At 32.9% G+C, this 15,156-nt stretch overlaps 1 pseudogene; it reads right to left on the reverse strand.

Annotated features, from left to right (window-relative positions):
• Window positions 1-212: 212 nt before the first annotated feature.
• Window positions 213-14,749, reverse strand: LOC145052948 (cytochrome P450 81D1-like; annotated as a pseudogene).
• Between the last annotated feature and the right edge of the window lie 407 nt (window positions 14,750-15,156).

Genomic DNA, 15,156 nt, shown 5'->3' on the forward strand with positions numbered 1-15,156 from the left:
GAGGGAGGTCCTCTATTTTTTATAGGAGACAATGTACGAAATCTCTTTATTTGCGTTTCTATGGTGTCGCTCTCGAATTTTGAGAGGGGTCATCACATTCTTAGCAATAAAAATTTTATGATTTTTTTAATATAATAAATAGCTTCAGATAAAGAAAACACACACACATCACAATTACAATATAATAATATAAAATATAAATTGTCTTTTAGAATAAGAATCATAAAAACAGTAATGATATTTTTTGTGTGCCAGGGTTCACATCCTGTGTGTAATTTCACTACTCAATCATTATGCCCAATTCGCAGGGATAAAAAGATATATAATCATAACTGCGATAGTAGATTCAACATTATAGGACGTGGTTGGCACATTGCAACCAAATGTATAGCCTTTGCCAAAGTAAATCCAGTTCCTCCATTCATGTCAACCTCGACCTCACTTGTTCTTCCCCATTCGAAGCACTGTATAAGAGACCCTAATGCCAATCCAACCATTCGCATTGCCATGTTTTCTCCCGGACAACTTCTCCTTCCAAATCCAAATGGCAATAACTTGAAACCATCTCCATAGACTTCTACCCCTTCAAACCTCTCTGGCCTAAATGTTTCAGGATCTCCCCAAATGTGTGGGTCATTTTGTATTCCCTATGCATTCACTAATAACATTGTTCCACGAGGGACATGATACCCGCTAAGCATGCAATCTTTTGATGACTCATGAGGAAGAAGAGGTCCAGCGGGGTACATCCGCAAAGTCTCCTTTATTATAGATGCAAGATAAGGTAGGTTAACCATGTCTGATTCCTCAACACAACGATCTTGTCCAACATGATTGTCGATCTCATCATGTGCCTTCTTTAGAACACTTGGATTGTTCAGTAAAAGAGACATTGCCCACTCCAATGTGCATATGGATGTATGAGTGCCTCCTGCTAGTATCGTCTATGAAAGAAATTTTAAGTCAGTGGATGTGTATTAAGAACTGTTAATTGATAAAGAGTTAGTTTGACTCAAACAAAACAAAAATGGAACTCATAATTAATGTGGGCGCTAAATGCATATATATTCGTAAAAAGTTTTCAAGATAGATCTTAATTAACTCCGATTGATGCATAAAAACTATCACAAAGTTTTTTATGCTAACAAGTTTTATTGATTTTTTTATTGGTTTTACTTAATTTGGGAACACATGATTTTTTTGTTTTAGATTCGTCACTCTGACTAACTCCAAGCTACAGTGTCGTAATAAAATGTATTATATGTGACAAAATTCATACGTAAGAAACATACATAAAATAAACATGAAAATATACACATAATTTACATTGAACCGTAAAAAAAACTCAAATTTGTATCGAAACGTGAATAGAAATAAGTATGTAAAATTATTTATTTAAGTTAACGAACAAAAGTTCAAATAATAAAACACATACTATATGTGACTCGACTCATATGTATGAACTGTACATAAAAATAACAACGAAAACATAAAAAAATACGTCGAAAGTAGACAAACTCAAATTTATACAGACACATACATATAAAAAAGCATGTAAATTTATTTTAAATCAACGAATGAAAATTGTAAACATACATCGAAACAGTGACAACTCGAATTCGTACTGACGCATGCATAGCGATAAACACGTAAAATACCAATGCATATGTCGGTAGATAAATATACAAGTTGGTACTACTAATAAAATGTATTATTGTATTGATAAAATATATTATATGTGACCGAACTCATACGTAGACAATGTACATAAAAATAAACCTAGAAACGGACATAAAATTTATGTCGAAACTCAAATTATACTAACACGTATATAAAATAAGTAGTAATATTTTTTTAAGGTAATGATCGAAAGTTTAAATAATCAAAATCATATTATATACCATTCGACTCATATATAGGAAACATATATAAAAATTAGCGAGAAAACATAAAAAACAATTGACGTCGAAACGTAGACAAACTCATGTTTACACCGACACGTAAATAAAAAAAAGCAAATAAGATTTTGTTTTAAAAAAAGTAGCGAACGAAAGTTATAAATTTACGTCGAAACCTTGACCACTTTGATTTTATACCAACATATACATCAAAATAAGATATAAAGTTAATGAACGAAAGTTATTAAAAAAATCAAATTGTATATACTACCTGGGGCATGAAAATTTAGAAAAATAGAATGATAAAAAAAGATATTTAACAAAATTCCAAGTAGATGTTATTAAACATGATATTTTAAAAAATATAGGAATAAATTTTTTTTATTTTACAAAGTATTTTAAAAAGTAAAGGATAAAAAATATTACTTTAAAAAATAAAAGGATACAATATAACAATATAATATAAAATGTTTTTTTTTGTTTTTTTGTTTTTTTTTTTAAATTGGATTCAAAACTATCACTTTAAAAAAATATAAAAGTACATGAGTGAAATATATCATTTTAGAAAATATAGAAGTAGAATATATCATTTTATAAAGTATTTACAACTATAAAGATAAAAAATATCACACTAAAAAGTAGTAACTAGGAATTACTATAGAAACTACCACCAATAAACATTTACCAGTTTACGATTTAAATTATACAAGCATTCAAGGGTAACACATTGTGAAAAGTAAAATTATTTTCTTTAGACCTGTCGGTATGCTCTCTACCGCATACTATATTAGAGTGCAGTATGGTAAACACCACACCGACCCCACAAAATAATGAGGTATACCTCTTGCACATTATGGTTTCGCCACATGGAAAAAACAAACATATCCTTCAATTGTAGTATTTTATGCATAAAAAATTATATTGTGGTGAGTAGGGGTGAACATTTGGACCGAACCAGACCGGACCGACTCTTGGACCGGACCGGTTATGAAGAATATTGTGGATCGTGGAACGGACCGGATGAGTCGTGTGCGTGTCTGTGTCCGGGTCTGGGTCCAGTTCCGGGTTTTCCGGTTCTTGGACCCGTTTGGACCGGTACAAGTTTAACTGCATAGAGTACAAGTCGTTAAAATAAGTTTTTGTGTTTGATAGAACTCGTTAAAACATATATGTTATTGGGTTTGATACGATACAACTTGTAAAAATGATTACGTTTTAGGTTCATGCATAACTAATCTACATTGATGTTATAATATTATAACTTGCAAAATTAATTTTCCAAATAAGAGCAACTAACATATAAATCAAGTTCACCAAGATCCTTTTCATATGATTTATCTGTCGAAGATACATAAAATTCAGAATTATAGTCTAAAATAATAGTTAAAAAGTTGAAATATTTCAGCTTTGATAGCTCAACTTTGAAGGGTTGTAACTCACTAAATATAATATCAAAATCAACAAAATTATAGTCTAAATTCATCTACAAACTGTAAACTAAATGTTGAAAAAAACCGTAGGTCAATCCGACTTAAAACGAACGAGTTATGGTTGTTTATAAAATTTCACAGGTTACAAAATTTGAAAAATCTTGTTGAAAAGCTGAAATTTTTCAGATTTGATAGATCAACTTTGAAACACTATAACTCATTGAATATAATACCAAAATCAACAAAATTATAGTCTAAATTATCTGCAAACTGTAAATTAAACGTTGGAAACAACCGTGTTTCAATCTAACTTAAAACGAATGAGTTATAGTTGTTTAAAGTTTTTCACAGATTACAAAATTTAAAAAAATGTTGCTGAAAAGTTGAAAATTTTCAGCTTTGATAGCTCAACTTTGAAAGACTGTAACTCATTGAATATAATACAAAACTCAATAAAATTATAGTCTAAATTAATCTACAAACTGTAAATTAAAAGTTGGAAAAAACCGCATGTCAATCCGACTTAAAACGAATGAGCTATGGTTGTTTAAAATTTTTTCACACATTACAAATTTTTTTAAAAATCGGGTCTAACCGGTTCTAAACCCCGTAAAAACCGGACTGGTTTTGATGGATTCCTAGAACCGAGAACCGACTTGGGGGTTCAAAAAAACGGTCCGGTCCAGTCCGATCCAAATGCTCACCTCTAGTGGTGAGTGTGATAAGATATAATATGACACAAACCAGTTGAATGAGAGAAAAATGAAGCCAAATATATAATAAAGTTAATGACCACACCCACCAACCTTAATCCTTTTATATTACAAGAATTCTTTTATCTAAGTATAATAATTAATTTTTTTATATAAGTAATCTTAACCATCTATTAAAATATTAACTTTTCATTTTTCTACCTACACAATCCAACCATTTTTGAAATCCATTATTAATTCAATTCAAAACATCTTTTTTATTACTTAAATAAAATTTTAGTTTATTATTTATTATATTAAAATTTATTAGAAATTTTAATAATATATCTTTTATTTTGGAAAAATTAATTATGTATTTTATAAATAAACATAACAAAAATAGATAAAAGAATATCTTAATAAAACGAAGTTCCCAACGAAATGCAAAATATAAGATTATATATCAAAAGATACATGGTTGAAAATTAAGGGGAACATAGTAGAATACCATTTTTTTCCGGACCATGTATCGTAATAATTATAGTTGATATAAAATTTTGGCTATCAATACCGCACCAAGTATATTTGATATCAACTTGTTTGACTATCAATATGTTTGGTTGATACAAATTAATAATTGTATATATGAATTTTCTTTCTAATTTTATATTATAAGATTTAAAGACATTGATAATTTTGATGTTTAATAAATAAGTTAGTTGCCTATTTACTTATTTATTTTTTTAGTTTACTTGATGTAATATTGAAGTAACTTAAATTTAAAATGACTATAACTATGCGCTAATACGACTAATGGCTTATAATATGCCCTTAAAATTCTAAGCACTAAACACACACACTTTGACAATTGAATATATATATATATATATATATATATATATATATATATATATATATATATATATATATATATATATATATAATTGGTTGGTTTAATATTATCTTGATATTTAAAAATTATATTATTATCGTACCTTGATTACTTAATTAGTATGATACTACTAATTAAACATATTGGTTATTAATTTTTTTCGCATATTAAAATTTTGGTTGGTTTTTATAATATATTTTTAACGGTCCTAATAAAAAAAAATTGAAATAGATTATAAATAAAAAATCATAATTGAATACTAAAATATGTTATTATTTTATTTTATTTATAGTGGATTTTTGATATTTTTTCCTAAAATAAATAATCTGAATATATTAAATGATTACTTTTATTTAAAGTCCACAGTCTTCTTTATTAAGCCAACTTCAAAGCTAACACTATAAATCACATCATTTTTTTTATAAAACTCCCATAAATACAATTTTCAATTCCTATCAAACACTAATTAACACCACAAACATATTTTAATATTATAATTATAAAAGTAATGCATTCTTATTATTAATAAAGGATAAAAATGAATATATATATATATATATATATATATATATATATATATATATATATATATATATATATATATATATAGCGGTGATGAATAGTTCCACACAAATTTGACTTAGTGTAGCATTACACAAAAATGCTGGTAAATATAGAGGTCCATAGAACAAATTATGCAAAACACAAATTTGCAAGACACGTGAAAAACCTATATATATTTAAGGGTAAATATAGAGGTCCATTGAAGGAATATGCGTGTGCAAAACACAAAATTACAGGTCCATTAGAATTACTCTTAATTAGTCTTACACGTGAAAAACATGTATATATTCAACTTGTCCATCCGATTAGGAGACCTTTCTTTATCATATTTATAATATCTTTGCCAATATTCGATTGGTAATGGCAACATGTTGGTTGGAGTTTAGCATTTCTTTTTGACGAATCAAATTAATTTCTACTTTTTATTTTTTATATTTTTCTCTATCTATTAGAGGACATTAAAAGAGAAAATTAGTTTTTATCCGTTAGAAGATATTAAAAGAGAGAATTTATGATTTTTATATGTTATTACTTTATACGAGTAGAAATATAGATAGAGTAAAATATAGGAGAATATTTTTATTTATTTATTTATTTATTATTATTATTTTTGAACAAAATGACTTCTGGTTCAATAGTACCAGGTGATGTCTTTTATTTCTAAGGTTGAAGGTTCAAATCCTATTGTGGACATATGTGAAGTTAGGAGTTAGGTTTCAGAATATATTAGATTTGCCGGTTTATTGATTTGTTTTTTACAAAACCTCCTAAATGATCCATGTGGTTTCTTGAGATACAGTCTCTAAGTTTAAAAAAATCTCATAGATGGTCCCTACGGTTGCTTAACTTTTAACAAATTGTCCTTGTAGTTTCAAAACTTTTAACAAATAGTCTTCACCCACATAAAAATACTTATTTACCTTTTTTAGTATACTCTTTTGATTTTCTTTATTTAAATATATTTTAAAACAAAAACGAATTAGATAACTTAGGCCTCTCTCTCACACACACTCATATACACATAAAATTCTTTCCGATTTTTTACTACACATCTGTGTTCATCAGAACATTATCATCGACTACCTTTATAAGCTTAAAGTCATTAAGAACCAACCACCAATTTTGGCATTCAAATTGCTAATTCTTCAAACCAACATGATCGTCAAATCAATTCCTTAATTGCTTCCTGAACCACATCACAAGTTGGGACTTCGTCGATAAATTTGATATACAATATTTAGAGCCACATTCTAATTTATCCAAGCATTCTGGTTCTCTAATATCTGCTTTATTAAACACAATCATCAATTTTTCGCATATCACCGTTCCTTTTTCAGCTAACCATATTGATCATGACTATAAGAACTAACTTCAATTCACAATAATTAGACACACCATATTTAATCTTATTCTTCACATGAGTCGACCAATTTGATAATTAAATCCACATGCCAATCACTTTGACGAGATCATTACATGTGAAACATCAATTTTGACTATCCAAAAACTTCTTTGACAAATTAATATTCAGTTTTGACCATCGCTTCATTACATCGTCAATTTTGACTATCGCTCCATCAACACACCATCTTCACAAAACCTCCCCATCACTTTCACAACCGAGAGAGACTAACACATTATGGAAATGATTCTAATAGACTTGATCGGATTTACAGTGCCTGATCAGATTCTAACCACCACTCCTTTGGTCCTCATTTTATTGATCATGTTAACTGATTCTAACCACCACTCCTTTGGTCCTTATCTTGTTGACCATGTTAACTGCCTATTGAAAGATGTTGTACATCACCCAATCGATGGCTGTAAATTCACGAACCTCTCGACAATGCTCTTTCTTTCTCTCTTTCTCTCTTTCTCTCTCTCTCACTCTCTTTATCTCTCCTCTCTTTTATATCTTCATCGTCTTTTTGTGTGTGTTTGCGTGTTGGTATTCACACAAAGATCTTAAGTTGCAGTGAAATAACCTTTTCTTTTTCTTTAAGTGTTTGTATATGATATAAAAAATTAGAGGTTTAAAGTATGTTGATACGGTTCTTGATAAAAAGGTTTTTTTATTGGTAAGAAGCATGGAGTTGGGTTTTGAGAGTTACGAGACGATGAAGGTGAACGAAAATGGTGGTGGAGTTGATGAGTTTTTAGCAAGGAACATAGGAAATGGATCGTAAAAGAGAGTTTGGAAGAAGGCGTTAATGGGTTTCTAATCTAACATAAAAAATACAAGTGTGTGTGTGTGTGTGAGTGAGAGAGAGAGAGGGGCCCAAGTTATTTATTTATTTTAAAATATAGATTTAAATAAGGAAACTCAAAAATATATTAAAAATGATATATAAGTCTTTTATTGTGGGTGAGAGACCATTTGTTAAAAATTTTGAAATCACAATGACCATCTATAAAGTTTTTTAAACTTAGGAACTATATCATAGATTTCGTAAAACCACAAGGATCATTTATGTGGTTTTGTCTTTTTTCTTTACATTAAATTTTGTACTTTAGCTAGAACTTCCACTAATGAGTTTAGTTAGAGTGTTAGTTTAGATGTCATTCTATAAATAAACTATACTATTATGAAATGCTATCTTGACATTTAATGACTTTTGAGTTTAATGATCACTGAACTCTTCAACGAAATAAAAGTTTTTAATTCTTAAATATACACCAAAGGGGCTTTGGTCCAGCGGTATTAAGGTTTTGAAGAGGTGTTCCTCCCTTAGGGATTGAAGGTTCAAATCACGTCATTTAAGAAGCCTGGTTTACAAAGACAGATTCTAAAGCTCACTTAATCTCAGTTTTTTTTTCCGCTTATTTGATAACATAAGTATTGGCCCCTCAAATTATCATATAAAGTTATGTTCGAAGTAATTAAGGTGATTGTTTGATGACTAGAAAATGGACTTTCACCGATGGATGACATCTCTAGCTAAATTAGCGACAGATTTCATAGGATCAGAGATGGAAATCAAATTAAGTGATAAATAAAGGAATCCGGATTTTAGTGACGGATCACCGACGGATTAGCTAGGGATTAGCGACGGAAATAATCCCTAGCTGATGTGCCCTTGATTTCAACCCTAGATTGGTTGCTGTTTTTTTTCCATATTGTTCCTACTTCTTACTCTCAATTATTTTTCAGTTCCCTCCCAAGGGACTGTCTCCCAAATAGAGACAATCAAATCGAAACCCACGCAGAAGCTACGTCGCTCCGTCGCCGACAGTCCATCCTTCGCCTTTAAGTTCACCCGTCTCCGGCCCGTCATCGGCAGAGAGGATCTCCGCCACTCCACAGTTGATTCCGTAAGGTAACCCTATATTATTCTGGTTTCTTGGACCTAGTTGTTTTTGTAACATGTGTGGTTGTTTTCTGTAATATGTTCTCTTTGATTTCTTGGATATTTTGAATGCCATGAAAGTAATTTCTGAATACTTCAAATATTGATGTGAAACTTAAAAAATTGTTGTGAATAATTCGAAAATGGCTGCTAAAAATTTCTATAAATATAAATATCTATCTTATCAGATGATGATTGTATATTTTTAAGCATACATATAGTGATATTTAAATAAACAAATAATGTTTATTATATTTTTTAAGATTTTAATATTAAGAGTACTAGTGATAATAATATCATTTTTTTGAATACATTACTTGATATTATCGTATGTACCCGTGAAACAAATATTATATTTAATTCGTATTATATTCAAAACATTAGAAACATGTTGGATGAGTGATTATGTTATTTGATTTCAAACCAAGAGGTGGTGGTATCGGTTCATCTCCAAAATATCATTTGGGCTTTAATTTTGTCAGCTTTATAAGAGTATCCCTCATCGCATTTGAGATAAAACATTCACCATTCTCATATTTCATATAAGAGATTAAGAGAGTCAAGTCTATGACTTTTAACCCACATCTTTGAGGAGTCGCACATTGCTGGGGATGAAAAATTTGGCGCTCCTCATCTCTACGTAAAGTTTTTCAAAACGATTAGCACTTCTCATCCGCGTCAAAGTAACTCGTTGAGTTACCTGAGTTTTAGTAGAAAGGCAAAACAAAAACCAAATAAAAAAAACTAACAAAAAACCGCAAAGAAAAAACCGAACCGCAAAAAACCGCATAAAAACCGAACAGTACGGTTTCTAATTTCAAAAAACCAAAGTTGCGGTTTTCGGTTCGGTTCTGGCCAAAAAAACCGCACTGAACCGTACCATGTTCACCATTACTATTCGTTGTCTTCTATACCAAGCTCTGGACCATTATCATCTTCGTAGAACCCTACATCAAAACCTCTGTAGCCTTTATGCATAGTCATCTCAATTTAACACAACCACGTAAACACCACCACCATAACTTGAACCCACCATGAACCCAATACTTTTCCATTGAAAGATCCCTATCCGAAAAAAGCAAAAATTGAAAGACCACCATCATGTTTTGGTTAGAGGAGGAATCAAAGCTTTGGTAATCCTTTTGATTTTAATTTCAAACTTCATTTTGATCAAAGTTAAAATACAATGCGATGAAAAAGTAAAAAAAAAACAAATCTAGATAATTATCTAAAAAACCCAATAATTAAAACTTGAACTTGATGAGAAGCATTTGCGACCTCCATTTTATTTGCTTTTGACTCAAATGAACATGCGTAAAAAAGAAAGGGGGAAGGCTGAAGCATGAGAGGTGTTTGTCGTCGTTGCTGACAACGATTGTGGTGTCATTGGAATAAAGAGAGGGAAATACTTATGCCTGGTATGTTAGGAGGTGTTTGGGAGTGATTTTAAAGATGTCTTATTAACTTATTGACTTTTCAAAAAACCAATAAGTTAAATTTTTTTTTGGTAAAGACTAACTTTTTAGCAAAAAAAAAACCAATTTTTCAAAAAAGTCAACAAGCAGTTTTAAATAAACTCCCAACCACACCCTTAGTTCACGTAGAGGGGAGAGAGCATAAGGATATCGCTGTTGAGGATGATGGAAGAAAGGAAAGAACGAAGAAGATGGAAGAAAATGTCATGGTATATTGGCATCTAGGGTTAAAAGTTGAGATGTACAACCCTAAAGCACATATGTAAATTTCACTTTATGCCCCTAAAATACCAAAATAAAACATTTGTGACCTTTAAATAAAACCCAGTAATTTGTAGGCTAGAATGCCATTTTCTAAAACTAATAGTCCTCCTCTTCACCTAATCTTGGTTAGTAGACACCTATCCAAGCATAAAGAAGTTTCTAATGAGATTGTATCGGTGCACCCAACCACCAAGGTTAAGATTTTCAATGTGGATTTTTCCAACGTAAATATGGTGGCCAAAATTAGGGAGATGCAGAAGGTGATTTATGGTGAATAACTGGTCATGAGTTGTAACATCCCAAAATTTAAGGCCAAAAATCTCATTTTAAATTAATCAATTGTAAAACCATTTGTCTAAAAACAATCATAATATCACTCATATCAAAAGTCAATGTATCGATAGTCAAAACATGTCATAATAAAACTGATGGGTTTTATGCAAAAGAACAATCCTATGTGCTCATACAAACCCTAATGCTTGGATCTAGGTTTCTCTATTGCACATGCTTTGAATCCAAGACTAACAAACTTAGATCTAACAAATTACAAACTGAATTAGAGTTTATAGAATTACCTTTGATTGTTATATAGCAATAACAATCAATTCCTTGCTTGAATTGGCCTTAGAAAGCTTAGTGCCTCAAGTGCTGCACCTCTAATGGAGTCACAAACACCATATACAACTTGGATGAAGAGGAGAAGAAGAGAGGCTGCCCAAAAAACGGCTGGAAACCCTAATGGAAGACTTGTCCACGTTTTTGGGGCATAGGGGCCCTTTATATACATGTAGGCTATTAGGGTTTACAACTAGGAAACCCTAATTTGACTGCTTAGGCCCTAAGCAGCCCATGGACTCCTTAAACATATCCCTTGGACGATTTCTAATGGGCTTCCCATAGAATTCGTCCAACCTATATATTATTAGGTGATCCATAGCCCAATTATAATTATCTTATAATTACAACTTCAGTCCCCTAAGTTTAATTAATCTCTTTTAGCCACAAAATTAATTAACAATTAATTCTTGACTAATATTAATTAAACAATATGATTTCTCCTTTAATATATTATTCTCATAATATATTAATAAATCATATTTAAACCTTTCTCTCCTTAAATCATCCTACATATTGCTATGGTGAAGGCAACCCAAAAGGACCATGCTCATAATCGGGTCAAGTACATACCAAAATAGTTATGGACTTAGACACTAATCCAACAAAAACATCATCAGAGTATAAATACCAAAGATCTCTGGTGCAGAAAATGTAGTGTGATGCGTTGCGATCATGCCGACTCCTTTCCCTTCGAAGGGGAAGTACCTGAAACCAAAACTAAAAACTGTGAGCTCAAAGCTTAGTGAGTTCCCCCATCATACCACATACTATATAATAACATAATGCCTAGCATATCTAGGTGCTGGCCTCCCTTTCAGTCTCTTTCAGCCGGTAACTGCCTAACATATTTGGGTGTTGGCCTACCCCTTCGGTCTCTTTCAACCAGTAACTGCCTAGCATATCCGGGTGCTGACCTACCCCTTCAGTCTCTTTCAACCGTTAATCGGGGACTATTTCACCCCTACCACTAACACATAATATGCTAGCATATACACATAAATCACATACTGCCTAACATATATGGGTGCTGGCCCCCCCTTCGATATCTTTCAACCGGTAACAGGGTCTATCCTACCCTCCCTATATCTATCACATCATAACATAACATACTAGCACATAAAGCATAGCAGATAGTGGCATACCAGACAATTATCACAAAGACAATCATCTCACTATAACCAATACTAGTGGGCCGACATTGGCGCCTTCGACCCACTCCTACTGGAAGGTAACTCACCTCCAATGTCGTTAAGTAGCTGAACTGTCCTCGGCTCTGAAATCAACTCCAATCAGAATCCTACACATAAAGGATCTCCTTTAATTTCCCTTTCATACTTATAACTGTTGGATTAGTGTCTAAGTCCATAACTATTTTGGTGTGTACTTGACCCGATGGTGCATGGTCCTTTTGGGTTGCCTTCACCAAAGCAACTTGATAGGAATGGAGAGAAAGGATTAAATATGATTTATTAATATATTATGGGAATAATATATTAAAGGAGAAATCATATTGTTTAATTAATATTAGTCAATAATTAATTGGTAATTAGTTTTGTGACTAAAAGATATTAATTAAACTTAAGGGACTGAAATTGTAATTATAAGATAATTACAATTTGGCCCATGGATTGTCTTGAATCAAGGGGTGGACGAATTCTAATGGGAAACCCATAAGGAAATCGTCCAAGGGCTTGATTAAAGGAGTCTATGGGTTGCTTAGGGATTAAGCAACCAAATTAGGGTTTCCTTGTTAGATAACCCTAATAGCCTCACTATATATAGAACCCTTAAGGCTCAAAAACGTGGGGAACTTCTTTTCTAGGGTTAGAACACGTTTTGGGCAGCCTCCATCCTCTCTCCTCTTCATCCTCTTGCTTATGGTGTTTGTAAGCCATTAGAGGAGTGACACTTGTGACTCTAAGCCTTCCAAAGTCAATTCAAGGAGGAATTGGGATTGTTATTGCTACATAACAATCAAGGTAATATCATAAACCTAATTATATGTTAATATTGATTCCCATATGCTAGAATTAGGGTTTATAGCCTTGGATTACTTGCATGTACAATAGAGAAACCTAGATCCAAGCATTAGGGTTTGTATGAGCACATAGGATGTCTTATGACCAAAACCCATCAATAACTCCTTAAGGGTTAACTTTGGTCAAAGTCAAGTCAAAGTCAACACCCTTGTCAAAGTCCGCCTACTGGTCAAAGTCAACGTCCTGGGTTGACTCAACTCGCCGAGTTGGTCCATCAACTCGTCGAGTTACAAGAATCATAAACCCTGAAATCGTGATCCAACTCGTTGAGTTCCTTCTATCCACATAATCAAGACTTCTCCAGTCAAATCGTCGAGTTTTTCCCTTTACAGACTCGGGACACTTCGACCCAACTCGTCGAGTTCCTCTATGGACTCGACGAGTTCTTGAGTCTGTTGAGCCATGTTAATAGATTAAGCTCTTATCCTTTAGATCTAAATTCCATACTTCATCTACATAATGAAAAAGTCCTTTTAAGGGTAAAGTTTCCAACTTTACCCATTAATAGCCTTCCTTAATGGGTTTAGCTTAAATCCTAACTCTTTAGGGCCTATATCTTGGTCCACAGGCCATCAATACTCCAAGCTAAAGCATACAAACTGAGATTTGGACCCTAAACACTACATGAATACGTAAAGCTTCCACCTTTCTTTCCATGCATGGCCTTTCGGAGCTTAAAAGGCCAAAATGACATGCTATAGCTTGCATGGGGCTTCAATGGCCATAAAGTTTGCACCTTTATGCCATGAAAGCTCTCTATGGCTCCATATATGATGATATACTCACTTGGGGCGTCCATTTACCAAAGACCATGCTTCTTGGACCAAAATCCCATAAAATGATAATAAGGAGATTTAAGAACTTATTAAGAAAGTTTGAGACTTGCTTACCAGAGAGTGACGAGAATGAAATGGTGTCTTTGGCTCTACTAGCTTCTTCTCGAATCCCCAAGCTTCTCTTTCTTTCACAAGATTTAAATACACAAGATTCACTCCAAAAATATCTCACAAGGTAATACAAACTATTAGGGCTTTGTGGCTAGGGTTTGCGGCGATGGAGGCTGTAAATGAGGCCAGCCTTTGGAGGTTAAGGTGTTTAAATAGGGTGCTAGACCCTGAAAATTAGGGTTTCACTCTAGCAGTCCTACTCGTCGAGTAGACTTTCTATCCCGGGTCTAAATTCGTTCCTACTCGACGAGGTTGGGGCCTCCAACTCATCGATTTTCTATATAAAAATGAGTAAAATTTTGAAATTTAATACATACCCGGAACCGGGCGTTACAAATCTCCCCCACTTATCTTAAACTTCGTCCTCGAAGTCTGCCGCGTTTGGAAATAGCTCTGGATAGTGCTCCTTCATCTCATCCTACAACTCCCAAGTCCATTTCGAGCCCTTGCGGTGTTGCCATTATACCTTTACCAACTCTACTCTCTTGTTCCTCAGATCCTTTGTCTTCCTGTCGAGGATGGCTACCGGTCGCTCGATGTAGTTTAGGTTGTCATCTACCTGAATATCTTCTAGAGGCACCATTGCTGAGTCATCTACCAAACACTTCCGCAGTTGGGAGACATGAAACGTGTCGTGTTCGTGTTAACTCCTCCCAAGATGTAGGATTTGTCAACACAACTGCAGGAGCTGTTAGACAAGGGGTTCATTAGGCTGAGCTGTTCGCCTTGGGGAGCCCTGATCCTGTTTGTGAAGAAGAAGGATGATTCGCATCAGATGTGTATAGACTACCGGGAGCTAAACAAGGTAATAGTGGAGAACCGTTACCCATTCCCGAGGATTGATGATCTCTTCGACCAACTACAAGGGGCATCTTGGTTTTCCAAGATAGATTTGTGTGCAGGCTACCACCAGATGCGAGTCAGAGATGTGGATGTACAAAAGACTGCTTTCCAGACTTGCTATGGCCACTATGAGTTCGTGGTGATGCC

This window comes from Lactuca serriola, chromosome 1 (assembly GCF_051521515.1).
Source record: "Lactuca serriola cultivar US96UC23 chromosome 1, Lser_US96UC23_V15, whole genome shotgun sequence".
NCBI classification, from domain to species: domain Eukaryota; kingdom Viridiplantae; phylum Streptophyta; class Magnoliopsida; order Asterales; family Asteraceae; genus Lactuca; species Lactuca serriola.